Below are 19,868 nucleotides of genomic sequence, written 5' to 3'. Positions count from 1 at the left end.
GAGCTCTCTCCTGCAGAGCTAACGTGACGGAAGAGCTGTGTGGAGGGAACCTTGGTGTTCTGGGCAGTGTGGGAACCCTAGGCATGCACGTACACCTAGCGGACATTGCCCCTGAAAACTGACTTCCCAACTACCACTTCCCAGCCAGATTTGACTTTCAGCCAGAAGGCGGCCGGGCAGGCTCTCTTCCTTGGAGGGAGGAAAGGCCGCCCCAGAGAGTGAGTTTTCAGGCCTCCCGCGCGCAGGCAACGTGGAGCTTGGAAACGCCCGGTCCATAGGTCTGCGAGCAAGTCCTCACTTCCCGAGTCAAGAAAGGCCTAGTTTCGCGAGCTCTCTCCTGCAGAGCTAACGTGACGGTAGAGCTGTGTGGAGGGAGCCTTGATGTTCCCGGGCAGTATAGGGGCTGTACACATACACGTGCACCCAGCGGCTATGGCCCCTGAAAACTGATTTGCCAGGTAGCACTTCCCAGCCCAATGTTACTTTCAGCTTGAAGGCGGCCGAGCCGGCTCTCTTCCTTGGAGGGAGGAAAGGCAGCCCCAGAGAGTGGGTTTTTAGGCCTCCCTCGCACAGCAAGTGTGGGGCTCTGCAGACGCCAGTACAAGAGGCCTGCAAACAGGCACTCACTTCCCGAGCCGAGAAAGGCCTAGTTTCGCGAGCTCTCTCCTGCACAGCTAAAGGGACGGAAGAGCTGTGTGGAGGGAACCTTGATGTTCTGGACAGTGTGGGAGCCCTACACTTACACGTGCACCCAGCGGCCATTGCCCCTGAAAACTGACTTCCCAACTAGCACTTGCCAGCCCGATGTGACTTTCAGCCAGAAGGCGGCCGGGCAGGCTCTCTTCCTTGGAGGGAGGAAAGGCAGCCCCAGAGAGTGAGTTTTGAGGCCTCCCTCGCACAGCAAGTATGCAGCTTTACAGACGCTAGTAGACGAGGCCCGCAACCAGGTCCTCACTTCCCGAGTCAACAAAGGCCTAGTCTCGCGCGTACTCTCCTGCAGAGCAAACGCGAAGAAAGAGCTGTGTGGAGGGAGCCTCGATGTTCCTGGCCTGTGTTGGAGCTCTACCCGTACATCTGCATCCAGCGGCCATGGCCCCTGATAACTGAAGTCTGAGCTAGCACTTCCAAGCCTGATGTGACTTTCAGCTCGAATACGGCCGGGCAGGCTCTCTGCCTTGGAGGAAGGAAATGCAGCCCCAGAGAGTGGGTTTTCAAGCCTCCCTCACACAGCAAGTGTGGGGCTCTGGAGACGCTAGTACAAGAGGCCTGCAACCAGGGCCTCACTTCCCGAGTCAAGAAAGGCCTAGTCTCGCGAGCTCTCTCCTGCAGAGCAAACGTGAAGAAAGAGCTGTGTGGAGGGAGCCTTGATGTTCCCGGGCAGTGTGGGAGGCCTAGCTGTAAACGTGCAGCCAGCGGCCATGGCCCCTGAAAACTGACTTCCCAGGTAGCATTTCCCAGCCCAATGTGACTTTCAGCATGAAGGTGGCCGAGCAGGCTGTCTTCCTTGGAGGGAGGAAAGGCAGCCCCAGAGATTGGGTTTTTAGGCCTCCCTCGCACAGCAAGTGTGGGGCTCTGCAGACGCCAGTACAAGAGGCCTGCAAACAGGTCGTCACTTCCCGAGCCAAGAAAGGCCTAGTTTCGCGAGCTCTCTCCTGCAGAGCTAACGTGACGGAAGAGCTGTGTGGAGGGAACCTTGGTGTTCTGGGCAGTGTGGGAACCCTAGGCATGCACGTACACCTAGCGGACATTGCCCCTGAAAACTGACTTCCCAACTACCACTTCCCAGCCAGATTTGACTTTCAGCCAGAAGGCGGCCGGGCAGGCTCTCTTCCTTGGAGGGAGGAAAGGCCGCCCCAGAGAGTGAGTTTTCAGGCCTCCCGCGCGCAGGCAACGTGGAGCTTGGAAACGCCCGGTCCATAGGTCTGCGAGCAAGTCCTCACTTCCCGAGTCAAGAAAGGCCTAGTTTCGCGAGCTCTCTCCTGCAGAGCTAACGTGACGGTAGAGCTGTGTGGAGGGAGCCTTGATGTTCCCGGGCAGTATAGGGGCTGTACACATACACGTGCACCCAGCGGCTATGGCCCCTGAAAACTGATTTGCCAGGTAGCACTTCCCAGCCCAATGTTACTTTCAGCTTGAAGGCGGCCGAGCCGGCTCTCTTCCTTGGAGGGAGGAAAGGCAGCCCCAGAGAGTGGGTTTTTAGGCCTCCCTCGCACAGCAAGTGTGGGGCTCTGCAGACGCCAGTACAAGAGGCCTGCAAACAGGCACTCACTTCCCGAGCCGAGAAAGGCCTAGTTTCGCGAGCTCTCTCCTGCACAGCTAAAGGGACGGAAGAGCTGTGTGGAGGGAACCTTGATGTTCTGGACAGTGTGGGAGCCCTACACTTACACGTGCACCCAGCGGCCATTGCCCCTGAAAACTGACTTCCCAACTAGCACTTGCCAGCCCGATGTGACTTTCAGCCAGAAGGCGGCCGGGCAGGCTCTCTTCCTTGGAGGGAGGAAAGGCAGCCCCAGAGAGTGAGTTTTGAGGCCTCCCTCGCACAGCAAGTATGCAGCTTTACAGACGCTAGTAGACGAGGCCCGCAACCAGGTCCTCACTTCCCGAGTCAACAAAGGCCTAGTCTCGCGCGTACTCTCCTGCAGAGCAAACGCGAAGAAAGAGCTGTGTGGAGGGAGCCTCGATGTTCCTGGCCTGTGTTGGAGCTCTACCCGTACATCTGCATCCAGCGGCCATGGCCCCTGATAACTGAAGTCTGAGCTAGCACTTCCAAGCCTGATGTGACTTTCAGCTCGAATACGGCCGGGCAGGCTCTCTGCCTTGGAGGAAGGAAATGCAGCCCCAGAGAGTGGGTTTTCAAGCCTCCCTCACACAGCAAGTGTGGGGCTCTGGAGACGCTAGTACAAGAGGCCTGCAACCAGGGCCTCACTTCCCGAGTCAAGAAAGGCCTAGTCTCGCGAGCTCTCTCCTGCAGAGCAAACGTGAAGAAAGAGCTGTGTGGAGGGAGCCTTGATGTTCCCGGGCAGTGTGGGAGGCCTAGCTGTAAACGTGCAGCCAGCGGCCATGGCCCCTGAAAACTGACTTCCCAGGTAGCATTTCCCAGCCCAATGTGACTTTCAGCATGAAGGTGGCCGAGCAGGCTGTCTTCCTTGGAGGGAGGAAAGGCAGCCCCAGAGATTGGGTTTTTAGGCCTCCCTCGCACAGCAAGTGTGGGGCTCTGCAGACGCCAGTACAAGAGGCCTGCAAACAGGTCGTCACTTCCCGAGCCAAGAAAGGCCTAGTTTCGCGAGCTCTCTCCTGCAGAGCTAACGTGACGGAAGAGCTGTGTGGAGGGAACCTTGGTGTTCTGGGCAGTGTGGGAACCCTAGGCATGCACGTACACCTAGCGGACATTGCCCCTGAAAACTGACTTCCCAACTACCACTTCCCAGCCAGATTTGACTTTCAGCCAGAAGGCGGCCGGGCAGGCTCTCTTCCTTGGAGGGAGGAAAGGCCGCCCCAGAGAGTGAGTTTTCAGGCCTCCCGCGCGCAGGCAACGTGGAGCTTGGAAACGCCCGGTCCATAGGTCTGCGAGCAAGTCCTCACTTCCCGAGTCAAGAAAGGCCTAGTTTCGCGAGCTCTCTCCTGCAGAGCTAACGTGACGGTAGAGCTGTGTGGAGGGAGCCTTGATGTTCCCGGGCAGTATAGGGGCTGTACACATACACGTGCACCCAGCGGCTATGGCCCCTGAAAACTGATTTCCCAGGCAGCACTTCCCAGCCCAATGTTACTTTCAGCTTGAAGGCGGCCGGGCAGGCTCTCTTCCTTGGAGGGAGGAAAGGCAGCCCCAGAGAGTGAGTTTTCAGGCCTCCCGCGCGCAGGCAACGTGGAGCTCTGGAAACGCCCGGTCCATAGGTCTGCGAGCAGGTCCTCACTTCCCGAGTCAAGAAAGGCCTAGTTTCGCGAGCTCTCTCCTGCAGAGCAAACGTGAAGAAAGAGCTGTGTGGAGGGAGCCTTGATGTTCCCGGGCAGTGTGGGAGGCCTAGCTGTAAACGTGCAGCCAGCGGCCATGGCCCCTGAAAACTGACTTCCCAGGTAGCATTTCCCAGCCCAATGTGACTTTCAGCTTGAAGGTGGCCGAGCAGGCTGTCCTCCTTGGAGGGAGGAAAGGCAGCCCCAGAGATTGGGTTTTTAGGCCTCCCTCGCACAGCAAGTGTGGGGCTGTGCAGACGCCAGTACAAGAGGCGTGCAAACAGGCACTCACTTCCCGAGCCGAGAAAGGCCTAGTTTCGCGAGCTCTCTCCTGCAGAGCTAACGTGACGGAAGAGCTGTCTGGAGGGAACCTTGGTGTTCTGGGCAGTGTGGGAACCCTAGGCATGCACGTACACCTAGCGGACATTGCCCCTGAAAACTGACTTCCCAACTACCACTTCCCAGCCAGATTTGACTTTCAGCCAGAAGGCGGCCGGGCAGGCTCTCTTCCTTGGAGGGAGGAAAGGCCGCCCCAGAGAGTGAGTTTTCAGGCCTCCCGCGCGCAGGCAACGTGGAGCTTGGAAACGCCCGGTCCATAGGTCTGCGAGCAAGTCCTCACTTCCCGAGTCAAGAAAGGCCTAGTTTCGCGAGCTCTCTCCTGCAGAGCTAACGTGACGGTAGAGCTGTGTGGAGGGAGCCTTGATGTTCCCGGACAGTATAGGGGCTGTACACATACACGTGCACCCAGCGGCTATGGCCCCTGAAAACTGATTTGCCAGGTAGCACTTCCCAGCCCAATGTTACTTTCAGCTTGAAGGCGGCCGAGCCGGCTCTCTTCCTTGGAGGGAGGAAAGGCAGCCCCAGAGAGTGGGTTTTTAGGCCTCCCTCGCACAGCAAGTGTGGGGCTCTGCAGACGCCAGTACAAGAGGCCTGCAAACAGGCACTCACTTCCCGAGCCGAGAAAGGCCTAGTTTCGCGAGCTCTCTCCTGCACAGCTAAAGGGACGGAAGAGCTGTGTGGAGGGAACCTTGATGTTCTGGACAGTGTGGGAGCCCTACACTTACACGTGCACCCAGCGGCCATTGCCCCTGAAAACTGACTTCCCAACTAGCACTTGCCAGCCCGATGTGACTTTCAGCCAGAAGGCGGCCGGGCAGGCTCTCTTCCTTGGAGGGAGGAAAGGCAGCCCCAGAGAGTGAGTTTTGAGGCCTCCCTCGCACAGCAAGTATGCAGCTTTACAGACGCTAGTAGACGAGGCCCGCAACCAGGTCCTCACTTCCCGAGTCAACAAAGGCCTAGTCTCGCGCGTACTCTCCTGCAGAGCAAACGCGAAGAAAGAGCTGTGTGGAGGGAGCCTCGATGTTCCTGGCCTGTGTTGGAGCTCTACCCGTACATCTGCATCCAGCGGCCATGGCCCCTGATAACTGAAGTCTGAGCTAGCACTTCCAAGCATGATGTGACTTTCAGCTCGAATACGGCCGGGCAGGCTCTCTGCCTTGGAGGAAGGAAATGCAGCCCCCAGAGAGTGGGTTTTCAAGCCTCCCTCACACAGCAAGTGTGGGGCTCTGGAGACGCTAGTACAAGAGGCCTGCAACCAGGGCCTCACTTCCCGAGTCAAGAAAGGCCTAGTCTCGCGAGCTCTCTCCTGCAGAGCAAACGTGAAGAAAGAGCTGTGTGGAGGGAGCCTTGATGTTCCCGGGCAGTGTGGGAGGCCTAGCTGTAAACGTGCAGCCAGCGGCCATGGCCCCTGAAAACTGACTTCCCAGGTAGCATTTCCCAGCCCAATGTGACTTTCAGCATGAAGGTGCCCGAGCAGGCTGTCTTCCTTGGAGGGAGGAAAGGCAGCCCCAGAGATTGGGTTTTTAGGCCTCCCTCGCACAGCAAGTGTGGGGCTCTGCAGACGCCAGTACAAGAGGCCTGCAAACAGGTCGTCACTTCCCGAGCCAAGAAAGGCCTAGTTTCGCGAGCTCTCTCCTGCAGAGCTAACGTGACGGAAGAGCTGTGTGGAGGGAACCTTGGTGTTCTGGGCAGTGTGGGAACCCTAGGCATGCACGTACACCTAGCGGACATTGCCCCTGAAAACTGACTTCCCAACTACCACTTCCCAGCCAGATTTGACTTTCAGCCAGAAGGCGGCCGGGCAGGCTCTCTTCCTTGGAGGGAGGAAAGGCCGCCCCAGAGAGTGAGTTTTCAGGCCTCCCGCGCGCAGGCAACGTGGAGCTTGGAAACGCCCGGTCCATAGGTCTGCGAGCAAGTCCTCACTTCCCGAGTCAAGAAAGGCCTAGTTTCGCGAGCTCTCTCCTGCAGAGCTAACGTGACGGTAGAGCTGTGTGGAGGGAGCCTTGATGTTCCCGGGCAGTATAGGGGCTGTACACATACACGTGCACCCAGCGGCTATGGCCCCTGAAAACTGATTTCCCAGGCAGCACTTCCCAGCCCAATGTTACTTTCAGCTTGAAGGCGGCCGGGCAGGCTCTCTTCCTTGGAGGGAGGAAAGGCAGCCCCAGAGAGTGAGTTTTCAGGCCTCCCGCGCGCAGGCAACGTGGAGCTCTGGAAACGCCCGGTCCATAGGTCTGCGAGCAGGTCCTCACTTCCCGAGTCAAGAAAGGCCTAGTTTCGCGAGCTCTCTCCTGCAGAGCAAACGTGAAGAAAGAGCTGTGTGGAGGGAGCCTTGATGTTCCCGGGCAGTGTGGGAGGCCTAGCTGTAAACGTGCAGCCAGCGGCCATGGCCCCTGAAAACTGACTTCCCAGGTAGCATTTCCCAGCCCAATGTGACTTTCAGCTTGAAGGTGGCCGAGCAGGCTGTCCTCCTTGGAGGGAGGAAAGGCAGCCCCAGAGATTGGGTTTTTAGGCCTCCCTCGCACAGCAAGTGTGGGGCTCTGCAGACGCCAGTACAAGAGGCCTGCAAACAGGTCGTCACTTCCCGAGCCAAGAAAGGCCTAGTTTCGCGAGCTCTCTCCTGCAGAGCTAACGTGACGGAAGAGCTGTGTGGAGGGAACCTTGGTGTTCTGGGCAGTGTGGGAACCCTAGGCATGCACGTACACCTAGCGGACATTGCCCCTGAAAACTGACTTCCCAACTACCACTTCCCAGCCAGATTTGACTTTCAGCCAGAAGGCGGCCGGGCAGGCTCTCTTCCTTGGAGGGAGGAAAGGCCGCCCCAGAGAGTGAGTTTTCAGGCCTCCCGCGCGCAGGCAACGTGGAGCTTGGAAACGCCCGGTCCATAGGTCTGCGAGCAAGTCCTCACTTCCCGAGTCAAGAAAGGCCTAGTTTCGCGAGCTCTCTCCTGCAGAGCTAACGTGACGGTAGAGCTGTGTGGAGGGAGCCTTGATGTTCCCGGGCAGTATAGGGGCTGTACACATACACGTGCACCCAGCGGCTATGGCCCCTGAAAACTGATTTCCCAGGCAGCACTTCCCAGCCCAATGTTACTTTCAGCTTGAAGGCGGCCGGGCAGGCTCTCTTCCTTGGAGGGAGGAAAGGCAGCCCCAGAGAGTGAGTTTTCAGGCCTCCCGCGCGCAGGCAACGTGGAGCTCTGGAAACGCCCGGTCCATAGGTCTGCGAGCAGGTCCTCACTTCCCGAGTCAAGAAAGGCCTAGTTTCGCGAGCTCTCTCCTGCAGAGCAAACGTGAAGAAAGAGCTGTGTGGAGGGAGCCTTGATGTTCCCGGGCAGTGTGGGAGGCCTAGCTGTAAACGTGCAGCCAGCGGCCATGGCCCCTGAAAACTGACTTCCCAGGTAGCATTTCCCAGCCCAATGTGACTTTCAGCTTGAAGGTGGCCGAGCAGGCTGTCCTCCTTGGAGGGAGGAAAGGCAGCCCCAGAGATTGGGTTTTTAGGCCTCCCTCGCACAGCAAGTGTGGGGCTCTGCAGACGCCAGTACAAGAGGCCTGCAAACAGGCACTCACTTCCCGAGCCGAGAAAGGCCTAGTTTCGCGAGCTCTCTCCTGCAGAGCTAACGTGACGGAAGAGCTGTGTGGAGGGAACCTTGGTGTTCTGGGCAGTGTGGGAACCCTAGGCATGCACGTACACCTAGCGGACATTGCCCCTGAAAACTGACTTCCCAACTACCACTTCCCAGCCAGATTTGACTTTCAGCCAGAAGGCGGCCGGGCAGGCTCTCTTCCTTGGAGGGAGGAAAGGCCGCCCCAGAGAGTGAGTTTTCAGGCCTCCCGCGCGCAGGCAACGTGGAGCTTGGAAACGCCCGGTCCATAGGTCTGCGAGCAAGTCCTCACTTCCCGAGTCAAGAAAGGCCTAGTTTCGCGAGCTCTCTCCTGCAGAGCTAACGTGACGGTAGAGCTGTGTGGAGGGAGCCTTGATGTTCCCGGGCAGTATAGGGGCTGTACACATACACGTGCACCCAGCGGCTATGGCCCCTGAAAACTGATTTCCCAGGCAGCACTTCCCAGCCCAATGTTACTTTCAGCTTGAAGGCGGCCGGGCAGGCTCTCTTCCTTGGAGGGAGGAAAGGCAGCCCCAGAGAGTGAGTTTTCAGGCCTCCCGCGCGCAGGCAACGTGGAGCTCTGGAAACGCCCGGTCCATAGGTCTGCGAGCAGGTCCTCACTTCCCGAGTCAAGAAAGGCCTAGTTTCGCGAGCTCTCTCCTGCAGAGCAAACGTGAAGAAAGAGCTGTGTGGAGGGAGCCTTGATGTTCCCGGGCAGTGTGGGAGGCCTAGCTGTAAACGTGCAGCCAGCGGCCATGGCCCCTGAAAACTGACTTCCCAGGTAGCATTTCCCAGCCCAATGTGACTTTCAGCTTGAAGGTGGCCGAGCAGGCTGTCCTCCTTGGAGGGAGGAAAGGCAGCCCCAGAGATTGGGTTTTTAGGCCTCCCTCGCACAGCAAGTGTGGGGCTCTGCAGACGCCAGTATAAGCGGCGTGCAAACAGGCACTCACTTCCCGAGCCGAGAAAGGCCTAGTTTCGCGAGCTCTCTCCTGCAGAGCTAACGTGACGGAAGAGCTGTGTGGAGGGAACCTTGGTGTTCTGGGCAGTGTGGGAACCCTAGGCATGCACGTACACCTAGCGGACATTGCCCCTGAAAACTGACTTCCCAACTACCACTTCCCAGCCAGATTTGACTTTCAGCCAGAAGGCGGCCGGGCAGGCTCTCTTCCTTGGAGGGAGGAAAGGCCGCCCCAGAGAGTGAGTTTTCAGGCCTCCCGCGCGCAGGCAACGTGGAGCTTGGAAACGCCCGGTCCATAGGTCTGCGAGCAAGTCCTCACTTCCCGAGTCAAGAAAGGCCTAGTTTCGCGAGCTCTCTCCTGCAGAGCTAACGTGACGGTAGAGCTGTGTGGAGGGAGCCTTGATGTTCCCGGGCAGTATAGGGGCTGTACACATACACGTGCACCCAGCGGCTATGGCCCCTGAAAACTGATTTGCCAGGTAGCACTTCCCAGCCCAATGTTACTTTCAGCTTGAAGGCGGCCGAGCCGGCTCTCTTCCTTGGAGGGAGGAAAGGCAGCCCCAGAGAGTGGGTTTTTAGGCCTCCCTCGCACAGCAAGTGTGGGGCTCTGCAGACGCCAGTACAAGAGGCCTGCAAACAGGCACTCACTTCCCGAGCCGAGAAAGGCCTAGTTTCGCGAGCTCTCTCCTGCACAGCTAAAGGGACGGAAGAGCTGTGTGGAGGGAACCTTGATGTTCTGGACAGTGTGGGAGCCCTACACTTACACGTGCACCCAGCGGCCATTGCCCCTGAAAACTGACTTCCCAACTAGCACTTGCCAGCCCGATGTGACTTTCAGCCAGAAGGCGGCCGGGCAGGCTCTCTTCCTTGGAGGGAGGAAAGGCAGCCCCAGAGAGTGAGTTTTGAGGCCTCCCTCGCACAGCAAGTATGCAGCTTTACAGACGCTAGTAGACGAGGCCCGCAACCAGGTCCTCACTTCCCGAGTCAACAAAGGCCTAGTCTCGCGCGTACTCTCCTGCAGAGCAAACGCGAAGAAAGAGCTGTGTGGAGGGAGCCTCGATGTTCCTGGCCTGTGTTGGAGCTCTACCCGTACATCTGCATCCAGCGGCCATGGCCCCTGATAACTGAAGTCTGAGCTAGCACTTCCAAGCCTGATGTGACTTTCAGCTCGAATACGGCCGGGCAGGCTCTCTGCCTTGGAGGAAGGAAATGCAGCCCCAGAGAGTGGGTTTTCAAGCCTCCCTCACACAGCAAGTGTGGGGCTCTGGAGACGCTAGTACAAGAGGCCTGCAACCAGGGCCTCACTTCCCGAGTCAAGAAAGGCCTAGTCTCGCGAGCTCTCTCCTGCAGAGCAAACGTGAAGAAAGAGCTGTGTGGAGGGAGCCTTGATGTTCCCGGGCAGTGTGGGAGGCCTAGCTGTAAACGTGCAGCCAGCGGCCATGGCCCCTGAAAACTGACTTCCCAGGTAGCATTTCCCAGCCCAATGTGACTTTCAGCATGAAGGTGGCCGAGCAGGCTGTCTTCCTTGGAGGGAGGAAAGGCAGCCCCAGAGATTGGGTTTTTAGGCCTCCCTCGCACAGCAAGTGTGGGGCTCTGCAGACGCCAGTACAAGAGGCCTGCAAACAGGTCGTCACTTCCCGAGCCAAGAAAGGCCTAGTTTCGCGAGCTCTCTCCTGCAGAGCTAACGTGACGGAAGAGCTGTGTGGAGGGAACCTTGGTGTTCTGGGCAGTGTGGGAACCCTAGGCATGCACGTACACCTAGCGGACATTGCCCCTGAAAACTGACTTCCCAACTACCACTTCCCAGCCAGATTTGACTTTCAGCCAGAAGGCGGCCGGGCAGGCTCTCTTCCTTGGAGGGAGGAAAGGCCGCCCCAGAGAGTGAGTTTTCAGGCCTCCCGCGCGCAGGCAACGTGGAGCTTGGAAACGCCCGGTCCATAGGTCTGCGAGCAAGTCCTCACTTCCCGAGTCAAGAAAGGCCTAGTTTCGCGAGCTCTCTCCTGCAGAGCTAACGTGACGGTAGAGCTGTGTGGAGGGAGCCTTGATGTTCCCGGGCAGTATAGGGGCTGTACACATACACGTGCACCCAGCGGCTATGGCCCCTGAAAACTGATTTCCCAGGCAGCACTTCCCAGCCCAATGTTACTTTCAGCTTGAAGGCGGCCGGGCAGGCTCTCTTCCTTGGAGGGAGGAAAGGCAGCCCCAGAGAGTGAGTTTTCAGGCCTCCCGCGCGCAGGCAACGTGGAGCTCTGGAAACGCCCGGTCCATAGGTCTGCGAGCAGGTCCTCACTTCCCGAGTCAAGAAAGGCCTAGTTTCGCGAGCTCTCTCCTGCAGAGCAAACGTGAAGAAAGAGCTGTGTGGAGGGAGCCTTGATGTTCCCGGGCAGTGTGGGAGGCCTAGCTGTAAACGTGCAGCCAGCGGCCATGGCCCCTGAAAACTGACTTCCCAGGTAGCATTTCCCAGCCCAATGTGACTTTCAGCTTGAAGGTGGCCGAGCAGGCTGTCCTCCTTGGAGGGAGGAAAGGCAGCCCCAGAGATTGGGTTTTTAGGCCTCCCTCGCACAGCAAGTGTGGGGCTGTGCAGACGCCAGTACAAGAGGCGTGCAAACAGGCACTCACTTCCCGAGCCGAGAAAGGCCTAGTTTCGCGAGCTCTCTCCTGCAGAGCTAACGTGACGGAAGAGCTGTCTGGAGGGAACCTTGGTGTTCTGGGCAGTGTGGGAACCCTAGGCATGCACGTACACCTAGCGGACATTGCCCCTGAAAACTGACTTCCCAACTACCACTTCCCAGCCAGATTTGACTTTCAGCCAGAAGGCGGCCGGGCAGGCTCTCTTCCTTGGAGGGAGGAAAGGCCGCCCCAGAGAGTGAGTTTTCAGGCCTCCCGCGCGCAGGCAACGTGGAGCTTGGAAACGCCCGGTCCATAGGTCTGCGAGCAAGTCCTCACTTCCCGAGTCAAGAAAGGCCTAGTTTCGCGAGCTCTCTCCTGCAGAGCTAACGTGACGGTAGAGCTGTGTGGAGGGAGCCTTGATGTTCCCGGACAGTATAGGGGCTGTACACATACACGTGCACCCAGCGGCTATGGCCCCTGAAAACTGATTTGCCAGGTAGCACTTCCCAGCCCAATGTTACTTTCAGCTTGAAGGCGGCCGAGCCGGCTCTCTTCCTTGGAGGGAGGAAAGGCAGCCCCAGAGAGTGGGTTTTTAGGCCTCCCTCGCACAGCAAGTGTGGGGCTCTGCAGACGCCAGTACAAGAGGCCTGCAAACAGGCACTCACTTCCCGAGCCGAGAAAGGCCTAGTTTCGCGAGCTCTCTCCTGCACAGCTAAAGGGACGGAAGAGCTGTGTGGAGGGAACCTTGATGTTCTGGACAGTGTGGGAGCCCTACACTTACACGTGCACCCAGCGGCCATTGCCCCTGAAAACTGACTTCCCAACTAGCACTTGCCAGCCCGATGTGACTTTCAGCCAGAAGGCGGCCGGGCAGGCTCTCTTCCTTGGAGGGAGGAAAGGCAGCCCCAGAGAGTGAGTTTTGAGGCCTCCCTCGCACAGCAAGTATGCAGCTTTACAGACGCTAGTAGACGAGGCCCGCAACCAGGTCCTCACTTCCCGAGTCAACAAAGGCCTAGTCTCGCGCGTACTCTCCTGCAGAGCAAACGCGAAGAAAGAGCTGTGTGGAGGGAGCCTCGATGTTCCTGGCCTGTGTTGGAGCTCTACCCGTACATCTGCATCCAGCGGCCATGGCCCCTGATAACTGAAGTCTGAGCTAGCACTTCCAAGCATGATGTGACTTTCAGCTCGAATACGGCCGGGCAGGCTCTCTGCCTTGGAGGAAGGAAATGCAGCCCCCAGAGAGTGGGTTTTCAAGCCTCCCTCACACAGCAAGTGTGGGGCTCTGGAGACGCTAGTACAAGAGGCCTGCAACCAGGGCCTCACTTCCCGAGTCAAGAAAGGCCTAGTCTCGCGAGCTCTCTCCTGCAGAGCAAACGTGAAGAAAGAGCTGTGTGGAGGGAGCCTTGATGTTCCCGGGCAGTGTGGGAGGCCTAGCTGTAAACGTGCAGCCAGCGGCCATGGCCCCTGAAAACTGACTTCCCAGGTAGCATTTCCCAGCCCAATGTGACTTTCAGCATGAAGGTGCCCGAGCAGGCTGTCTTCCTTGGAGGGAGGAAAGGCAGCCCCAGAGATTGGGTTTTTAGGCCTCCCTCGCACAGCAAGTGTGGGGCTCTGCAGACGCCAGTACAAGAGGCCTGCAAACAGGTCGTCACTTCCCGAGCCAAGAAAGGCCTAGTTTCGCGAGCTCTCTCCTGCAGAGCTAACGTGACGGAAGAGCTGTGTGGAGGGAACCTTGGTGTTCTGGGCAGTGTGGGAACCCTAGGCATGCACGTACACCTAGCGGACATTGCCCCTGAAAACTGACTTCCCAACTACCACTTCCCAGCCAGATTTGACTTTCAGCCAGAAGGCGGCCGGGCAGGCTCTCTTCCTTGGAGGGAGGAAAGGCCGCCCCAGAGAGTGAGTTTTCAGGCCTCCCGCGCGCAGGCAACGTGGAGCTTGGAAACGCCCGGTCCATAGGTCTGCGAGCAAGTCCTCACTTCCCGAGTCAAGAAAGGCCTAGTTTCGCGAGCTCTCTCCTGCAGAGCTAACGTGACGGTAGAGCTGTGTGGAGGGAGCCTTGATGTTCCCGGGCAGTATAGGGGCTGTACACATACACGTGCACCCAGCGGCTATGGCCCCTGAAAACTGATTTCCCAGGCAGCACTTCCCAGCCCAATGTTACTTTCAGCTTGAAGGCGGCCGGGCAGGCTCTCTTCCTTGGAGGGAGGAAAGGCAGCCCCAGAGAGTGAGTTTTCAGGCCTCCCGCGCGCAGGCAACGTGGAGCTCTGGAAACGCCCGGTCCATAGGTCTGCGAGCAGGTCCTCACTTCCCGAGTCAAGAAAGGCCTAGTTTCGCGAGCTCTCTCCTGCAGAGCAAACGTGAAGAAAGAGCTGTGTGGAGGGAGCCTTGATGTTCCCGGGCAGTGTGGGAGGCCTAGCTGTAAACGTGCAGCCAGCGGCCATGGCCCCTGAAAACTGACTTCCCAGGTAGCATTTCCCAGCCCAATGTGACTTTCAGCTTGAAGGTGGCCGAGCAGGCTGTCCTCCTTGGAGGGAGGAAAGGCAGCCCCAGAGATTGGGTTTTTAGGCCTCCCTCGCACAGCAAGTGTGGGGCTCTGCAGACGCCAGTACAAGAGGCCTGCAAACAGGTCGTCACTTCCCGAGCCAAGAAAGGCCTAGTTTCGCGAGCTCTCTCCTGCAGAGCTAACGTGACGGAAGAGCTGTGTGGAGGGAACCTTGGTGTTCTGGGCAGTGTGGGAACCCTAGGCATGCACGTACACCTAGCGGACATTGCCCCTGAAAACTGACTTCCCAACTACCACTTCCCAGCCAGATTTGACTTTCAGCCAGAAGGCGGCCGGGCAGGCTCTCTTCCTTGGAGGGAGGAAAGGCCGCCCCAGAGAGTGAGTTTTCAGGCCTCCCGCGCGCAGGCAACGTGGAGCTTGGAAACGCCCGGTCCATAGGTCTGCGAGCAAGTCCTCACTTCCCGAGTCAAGAAAGGCCTAGTTTCGCGAGCTCTCTCCTGCAGAGCTAACGTGACGGTAGAGCTGTGTGGAGGGAGCCTTGATGTTCCCGGGCAGTATAGGGGCTGTACACATACACGTGCACCCAGCGGCTATGGCCCCTGAAAACTGATTTCCCAGGCAGCACTTCCCAGCCCAATGTTACTTTCAGCTTGAAGGCGGCCGGGCAGGCTCTCTTCCTTGGAGGGAGGAAAGGCAGCCCCAGAGAGTGAGTTTTCAGGCCTCCCGCGCGCAGGCAACGTGGAGCTCTGGAAACGCCCGGTCCATAGGTCTGCGAGCAGGTCCTCACTTCCCGAGTCAAGAAAGGCCTAGTTTCGCGAGCTCTCTCCTGCAGAGCAAACGTGAAGAAAGAGCTGTGTGGAGGGAGCCTTGATGTTCCCGGGCAGTGTGGGAGGCCTAGCTGTAAACGTGCAGCCAGCGGCCATGGCCCCTGAAAACTGACTTCCCAGGTAGCATTTCCCAGCCCAATGTGACTTTCAGCTTGAAGGTGGCCGAGCAGGCTGTCCTCCTTGGAGGGAGGAAAGGCAGCCCCAGAGATTGGGTTTTTAGGCCTCCCTCGCACAGCAAGTGTGGGGCTCTGCAGACGCCAGTACAAGAGGCGTGCAAACAGGCACTCACTTCCCGAGCCGAGAAAGGCCTAGTTTCGCGAGCTCTCTCCTGCAGAGCTAACGTGACGGAAGAGCTGTCTGGAGGGAACCTTGGTGTTCTGGGCAGTGTGGGAACCCTAGGCATGCACGTACACCTAGCGGACATTGCCCCTGAAAACTGACTTCCCAACTACCACTTCCCAGCCAGATTTGACTTTCAGCCAGAAGGCGGCCGGGCAGGCTCTCTTCCTTGGAGGGAGGAAAGGCCGCCCCAGAGAGTGAGTTTTCAGGCCTCCCGCGCGCAGGCAACGTGGAGCTTGGAAACGCCCGGTCCATAGGTCTGCGAGCAAGTCCTCACTTCCCGAGTCAAGAAAGGCCTAGTTTCGCGAGCTCTCTCCTGCAGAGCTAACGTGACGGTAGAGCTGTGTGGAGGGAGCCTTGATGTTCCCGGGCAGTATAGGGGCTGTACACATACACGTGCACCCAGCGGCTATGGCCCCTGAAAACTGATTTGCCAGGTAGCACTTCCCAGCCCAATGTTACTTTCAGCTTGAAGGCGGCCGAGCCGGCTCTCTTCCTTGGAGGGAGGAAAGGCAGCCCCAGAGAGTGGGTTTTTAGGCCTCCCTCGCACAGCAAGTGTGGGGCTCTGCAGACGCCAGTACAAGAGGCCTGCAAACAGGCACTCACTTCCCGAGCCGAGAAAGGCCTAGTTTCGCGAGCTCTCTCCTGCACAGCTAAAGGGACGGAAGAGCTGTGTGGAGGGAACCTTGATGTTCTGGACAGTGTGGGAGCCCTACACTTACACGTGCACCCAGCGGCCATTGCCCCTGAAAACTGACTTCCCAACTAGCACTTGCCAGCCCGATGTGACTTTCAGCCAGAAGGCGGCCGGGCAGGCTCTCTTCCTTGGAGGGAGGAAAGGCAGCCCCAGAGAGTGAGTTTTGAGGCCTCCCTCGCACAGCAAGTATGCAGCTTTACAGACGCTAGTAGACGAGGCCCGCAACCAGGTCCTCACTTCCCGAGTCAACAAAGGCCTAGTCTCGCGCGTACTCTCCTGCAGAGCAAACGCGAAGAAAGAGCTGTGTGGAGGGAGCCTCGATGTTCCTGGCCTGTGTTGGAGCTCTACCCGTACATCTGCATCCAGCGGCCATGGCCCCTGATAACTGAAGTCTGAGCTAGCACTTCCAAGCCTGATGTGACTTTCAGCTCGAATACGGCCGGGCAGGCTCTCTGCCTTGGAGGAAGGAAATGCAGCCCCAGAGAGTGGGTTTTCAAGCCTCCCTCACACAGCAAGTGTGGGGCTCTGGAGACGCTAGTACAAGAGGCCTGCAACCAGGGCCTCACTTCCCGAGTCAAGAAAGGCCTAGTCTCGCGAGCTCTCTCCTGCAGAGCAAACGTGAAGAAAGAGCTGTGTGGAGGGAGCCTTGATGTTCCCGGGCAGTGTGGGAGGCCTAGCTGTAAACGTGCAGCCAGCGGCCATGGCCCCTGAAAACTGACTTCCCAGGTAGCATTTCCCAGCCCAATGTGACTTTCAGCTTGAAGGTGGCCGAGCAGGCTGTCCTCCTTGGAGGGAGGAAAGGCAGCCCCAGAGATTGGGTTTTTAGGCCTCCCTCGCACAGCAAGTGTGGGGCTCTGCAGACGCCAGTACAAGAGGCGTGCAAACAGGCACTCACTTCCCGAGCCGAGAAAGGCCTAGTTTCGCGAGCTCTCTCCTGCAGAGCTAACGTGACGGAAGAGCTGTCTGGAGGGAACCTTGGTGTTCTGGGCAGTGTGGGAACCCTAGGCATGCACGTACACCTAGCGGACATTGCCCCTGAAAACTGACTTCCCAACTACCACTTCCCAGCCAGATTTGACTTTCAGCCAGAAGGCGGCCGGGCAGGCTCTCTTCCTTGGAGGGAGGAAAGGCCGCCCCAGAGAGTGAGTTTTCAGGCCTCCCGCGCGCAGGCAACGTGGAGCTTGGAAACGCCCGGTCCATAGGTCTGCGAGCAAGTCCTCACTTCCCGAGTCAAGAAAGGCCTAGTTTCGCGAGCTCTCTCCTGCAGAGCTAACGTGACGGTAGAGCTGTGTGGAGGGAGCCTTGATGTTCCCGGGCAGTATAGGGGCTGTACACATACACGTGCACCCAGCGGCTATGGCCCCTGAAAACTGATTTCCCAGGCAGCACTTCCCAGCCCAATGTTACTTTCAGCTTGAAGGCGGCCGGGCAGGCTCTCTTCCTTGGAGGGAGGAAAGGCAGCCCCAGAGAGTGAGTTTTCAGGCCTCCCGCGCGCAGGCAACGTGGAGCTCTGGAAACGCCCGGTCCATAGGTCTGCGAGCAGGTCCTCACTTCCCGAGTCAAGAAAGGCCTAGTTTCGCGAGCTCTCTCCTGCACAGCAAACGTGAAGAAAGAGCTGTGTGGAGGGAGCCTTGATGTTCCCGGGCAGTGTGGGAGGCCTAGCTGTAAACGTGCAGCCAGCGGCCATGGCCCCTGAAAACTGACTTCCCAGGTAGCATTTCCCAGCCCAATGTGACTTTCAGCTTGAAGGTGGCCGAGCAGGCTGTCCTCCTTGGAGGGAGGAAAGGCAGCCCCAGAGATTGGGTTTTTAGGCCTCCCTCGCACAGCAAGTGTGGGGCTCTGCAGACGCCAGTACAAGAGGCGTGCAAACAGGCACTCACTTCCCGAGCCGAGAAAGGCCTAGTTTCGCGAGCTCTCTCCTGCAGAGCTAACGTGACGGAAGAGCTGTGTGGAGGGAACCTTGGTGTTCTGGGCAGTGTGGGAACCCTAGGCATGCACGTACACCTAGCGGACATTGCCCCTGAAAACTGACTTCCCAACTACCACTTCCCAGCCAGATTTGACTTTCAGCCAGAAGGCGGCCGGGCAGGCTCTCTTCCTTGGAGGGAGGAAAGGCCGCCCCAGAGAGTGAGTTTTCAGGCCTCCCGCGCGCAGGCAACGTGGAGCTTGGAAACGCCCGGTCCATAGGTCTGCGAGCAAGTCCTCACTTCCCGAGTCAAGAAAGGCCTAGTTTCGCGAGCTCTCTCCTGCAGAGCTAACGTGACGGTAGAGCTGTGTGGAGGGAGCCTTGATGTTCCCGGGCAGTATAGGGGCTGTACACATACACGTGCACCCAGCGGCTATGGCCCCTGAAAACTGATTTGCCAGGTAGCACTTCCCAGCCCAATGTTACTTTCAGCTTGAAGGCGGCCGAGCCGGCTCTCTTCCTTGGAGGGAGGAAAGGCAGCCCCAGAGAGTGGGTTTTTAGGCCTCCCTCGCACAGCAAGTGTGGGGCTCTGCAGACGCCAGTACAAGAGGCCTGCAAACAGGCACTCACTTCCCGAGCCGAGAAAGGCCTAGTTTCGCGAGCTCTCTCCTGCACAGCTAAAGGGACGGAAGAGCTGTGTGGAGGGAACCTTGATGTTCTGGACAGTGTGGGAGCCCTACACTTACACGTGCACCCAGCGGCCATTGCCCCTGAAAACTGACTTCCCAACTAGCACTTGCCAGCCCGATGTGACTTTCAGCCAGAAGGCGGCCGGGCAGGCTCTCTTCCTTGGAGGGAGGAAAGGCAGCCCCAGAGAGTGAGTTTTGAGGCCTCCCTCGCACAGCAAGTATGCAGCTTTACAGACGCTAGTAGACGAGGCCCGCAACCAGGTCCTCACTTCCCGAGTCAACAAAGGCCTAGTCTCGCGCGTACTCTCCTGCAGAGCAAACGCGAAGAAAGAGCTGTGTGGAGGGAGCCTCGATGTTCCTGGCCTGTGTTGGAGCTCTACCCGTACATCTGCATCCAGCGGCCATGGCACCTGATAACTGAAGTCTGAGCTAGCACTTCCAAGCCTGATGTGACTTTCAGCTCGAATACGGCCGGGCAGGCTCTCTGCCTTGGAGGAAGGAAATGCAGCCCCAGAGAGTGGGTTTTCAAGCCTCCCTCACACAGCAAGTGTGGGGCTCTGGAGACGCTAGTACAAGAGGCCTGCAACCAGGGCCTCACTTCGCGAGTCAAGAAAGGCCTAGTCTCGCGAGCTCTCTCCTGCAGAGCAAACGTGAAGAAAGAGCTGTGTGGAGGGAGCCTTGATGTTCCCGGGCAGTGTGGGAGGCCTAGCTGTAAACGTGCAGCCAGCGGCCATGGCCCCTGAAAACTGACTTCCCAGGTAGCATTTCCCAGCCCAATGTGACTTTCAGCTTGAAGGTGGCCGAGCAGGCTGTCCTCCTTGGAGGGAGGAAAGGCAGCCCCAGAGATTGGGTTTTTAGGCCTCCCTCGCACAGCAAGTGTGGGGCTCTGCAGACGCCAGTACAAGAGGCCTGCAAACAGGTCGTCACTTCCCGAGCCGAGAAAGGCCTAGTTTCGCGAGCTCTCTCCTGCAGAGCTAACGTGACGGAAGAGCTGTGTGGAGGGAACCTTGGTGTTCTGGGCAGTGTGGGAACCCTAGGCATGCACGTACACCTAGCGGACATTGCCCCTGAAAACTGACTTCCCAACTACCACTTCCCAGCCAGATTTGATTTTCAGCCAGAAGGCGGCCGGGCAGGCTCTCTTCCTTGGAGGGAGGAAAGGCCGCCCCAGAGAGTGAGTTTTCAGGCCTCCCGCGCGCAGGCAACGTGGAGCTTGGAAACGCCCGGTCCATAGGTCTGCGAGCAAGTCCTCACTTCCCGAGTCAAGAAAGGCCTAGTTTCGCGAGCTCTCTCCTGCAGAGCTAACGTGACGGTAGAGCTGTGTGGAGGGAGCCTTGATGTTCCCGGGCAGTATAGGGGCTGTACACATACACGTGCACCCAGCGGCTATGGCCCCTGAAAACTGATTTCCCAGGCAGCACTTCCCAGCCCAATGTTACTTTCAGCTT

Source organism: Giraffa tippelskirchi, chromosome 4 (assembly GCF_054371585.1).
Source record: "Giraffa tippelskirchi isolate mGirTip1 chromosome 4, T2T-mGirTip1v1.2.pri, whole genome shotgun sequence".
In the NCBI taxonomy this organism is placed as follows: domain Eukaryota; kingdom Metazoa; phylum Chordata; class Mammalia; order Artiodactyla; family Giraffidae; genus Giraffa; species Giraffa tippelskirchi.
The sequence above is the reverse complement of the archived record's forward strand: the minus strand, read 5'-3'. Positions refer to the sequence as shown.